We start from the raw sequence: 3,230 nt of genomic DNA, 5'->3' as shown, positions 1-3,230 counted from the left end.
GCCTTCCCCTGATAAGAACATTAGAAGAGCCCTGCTGGATTAGACCAGTGAGGGTCCATCTAGACCAGCATCTTGTCTCACACGGTGACCAACCAGTTCCTCCGGAGGGCCAGCAACAGGGCAGAGAGGCTGAGGCCTTCCCCTGATAAGAACCTCAGAAGAGCCCTGCTGGATCAGACCAGTGAGGATCCATCTAGTCCAGCATCTTGTCTCACACGGAGGCCAACCAGTTCCTCTGGAGGGCCAACAACAGGGCAAAGAGTCTGAGACCTTCCCCTGATAAGGACATCAGAAGAGCCCTGCTGGATCAGACCAGGGATGGTCCATCCAGTCCAGCATCCCATCTCACACAGTGGCCAGTCAGTTTCTCTGGAGGGCCAACAACAGGGCATAGAGGCCAAGGCTAGGCCTATCTCATAAGATCTTGGATGCTAAGCAGGGTTGGCCCTGGTAAGTAAGTTCATGGGAGACCACTAAGGAATACCAGGGTCGTGACATGGAGGCAGGCCATGGCAAACCCTCTCTGAACTTCTCTTGCCTACGGGGCGGCCATAACTCAGCTGTGGCTTGACTGCACTTTCCACCCCCTACCACCAATGCGAATGGATCGCGGGGGGAAAAACACATGGTGTGTTCATCCGGATACATTTAAAGGCACTTAAGAATACGGAAATGGTAGGTGGGAGACAAATTTCGACAGGCAATGAATTAATAAAGCTGGCCTTTAATCGAATCCCATGTCGCTTTCTGCCTGGAAATCATCAGGAAAGGTGTTCGTGGTGCGGCTAATGGCTATCCTTCGCATACCGTCTTCCCGCTGTTCACTTTTGATTTCATCAGCTTGTTTTATTTTGAGGAATTATTTGCATGGAGGCCAGGAGGGGAGGGGGAGGCCTGTCTTCTCTCCCTTCTTATTGTCCCCGTATTTCATGCTCCCATTGTTAGAAGAATGAATGCGTTGCAAACGCGGCCGAGAAGATGATAAGTTTGGGTGTTTTCTCTCCCCCCCCCCCCCGGTCTCTGCACCGACACTTCTAAGCGATGGCACTGGAGGCAGCTGGGAGTGATTAGGATGACAGAGCAGAGAGGTTTTAAGTATTACGGGATCGTTTCTCCTTTCCCATTAAATATCTAATTTCTTTTTTCCGAAGCGTCCTCGGAGTCGATGAAACCGATTCTCGGAGGGAAGCTGTTCTCATTCCATTTAATTAGGCACCTTTATGAAATGCGCACGCACCAGCCGGCGTATTATTTTTGTTTAAGGAAAGAGAGGGAGGGGTGGCGGCGGGGGTGAGATTTGCAAGTCAGGATTTTGCTGCGGTTGCAGTTCCCGACTTCAAACGGAAGGCCAATGGAGATCCATCACGGAGCGGGCTGTGAATGGATGGTTCGGGGTTCTTTTCTAAATAAAAAAACCCTAGCAACTAAGATGAAGAAGAAGAGGAGGAGGAGGAGGAGGAGGAGGAGGAGGAGGAGGAGGAGGAGATTGGATTTATACCCCACCCTTCACTACCCAAGGGAGGCTCAGAGCAGCTTACAAACTCCTTTCCCTCCCCCTCCCTACAACAGACACCCTGAAAGGTAGGTAGGTGGGGCTGAGAGAGCTCTTTCCAGAACTACGGCTTGTCCAAGGTCATCCAGCCAGGTGCAAGTGGAGGAGTGGGGAAGGAAACCCAGTTAAGAACATAAGAACATAAGAGGAGCCAATGTTGGATCAGGCCAAAGGCCCATCCAGTCCAACACTCTGTGTCACACAGTGGCCAAAAATACCAGGGGCCATCAGGAGGTCCAGCAGTGGGGCCGGAACACTAGAAGCTCTCCCACTGTTGCCCCCCCCCCAAGCACCAAGAAGACAGAGCATCACCTGCCCCAGACCGAGAGTTCCTATCTATACCTTGTGGCTACTGATGGACCACTGATGGACCTCTGCTCCAGATGTGGCCTCCACCACCTCCTGTGGCAGTGAATTCCACATGTTAATCACTCTTCGGGTGAAGAAGTACTTCCTTTTATCTGTTCTCAAAAGTACTCTAAGAGCCCTAGGAGTGCTGATTTTTGACTGATGCCGTGAAACAGAGAGAGGGGAAGTTAATAACTTCAAACCCACCACCATTGTCCCAACTTCGCTTGCCTTAAGTTGCCAGTCCCCAGGTGGGGCCCGGAGATCTCCCATCATCTCCCAGACGACAGAGATCAGTTCCCCTGGAGAAAAGGACCGCTTTGGAAGGTGGACTCAGTTTGGTGTAGTGGTTAGGAGCACGGACTCTAATCTGGGAGAATTGGGTTTGATTCCCCACTCCTCCTCAACATGCAGCTCCTGGAGTGACATGGGTCAGTCAAAAGCTCTCTCAGAGCTGTTCTCTCAGGAGCAGTCCTCGAGAGAGCTCTTTTGGCCCCACCTACCTCACAGGGTGTCTGTTGTGGGGAGGGGAAGGGAAAGAAGATTGGAAGCCGCTCTGAGACTCCCTCAGGTATTGAAGGGCTGGGTATGAATCCAATCTCCTTCTCGTCCTCCTCCTCTTCCTCCTCCTCCTCCTCCTCCTCCTCATCATCATCTTCTTCTTCCTCCTCCTCTCCCCAAACTCCACCCTCTTGAAGTCTCCACCCCCCAAATCTCCAGAAATTTCCCAAACTGGAGTTGGCAAGCCTAGAAGAGATAGCAATGCTGCCTCTCTCTGCTGGATAGAGGAGAGCGTCTTTCGAACCCACTCCACTATGCATGAGCTATCGGGTTGCTTTCCAGCTCTGGGTTGTGAAACACCTGGAGGTTTTCTGAGTGGGACCTGGAGAGGGCAGAGTTTGGGGGAGGGGAGGGACCTCAGCGGAGTAAACTGCCCTCGAGCCCACCCACCAAAGCAGCCGTTTCCTCCAGGGGAGACTGATCTCTGCCGTCCGGAGATAAACTGCAAAAGCAGGAGATCTCCAGTTCCCACCTGGAAGCTGGCAACCGTACATGAGCATCCGGAATCGCTGTGATTGTGGCCCAGGAACAAGCAGAGGAGAGCTGCGTGGCACTGCCAAGACTGGCAGCCCTGCACGGGCCACTTGGCGGTGATCCAGCCAGCAGGGACGTGTCCCCACTGGCTGGGTCAGAGCCAATCAGTCCCTACGGCGCTGCCAAGAGCCGGCTGCCAGGGGCCTTCCAGGAATATTCCCAGGGAGTTAAAGGGCTGTACGGGGGGGGGCACAGTGGGAGGGCTTCTGGAACTCTGGCCCCGCTGGAGGACACC

The sequence above is a fragment of the Gekko japonicus genome, unplaced genomic scaffold, assembly GCF_001447785.1.
Source record: "Gekko japonicus isolate JY-2015 unplaced genomic scaffold, Gekko_japonicus_V1.1 scaffold1293, whole genome shotgun sequence".
In the NCBI taxonomy this organism is placed as follows: Eukaryota; Metazoa; Chordata; class Lepidosauria; order Squamata; family Gekkonidae; genus Gekko; species Gekko japonicus.
The sequence above is the reverse complement of the archived record's forward strand: the minus strand, read 5'-3'. Positions refer to the sequence as shown.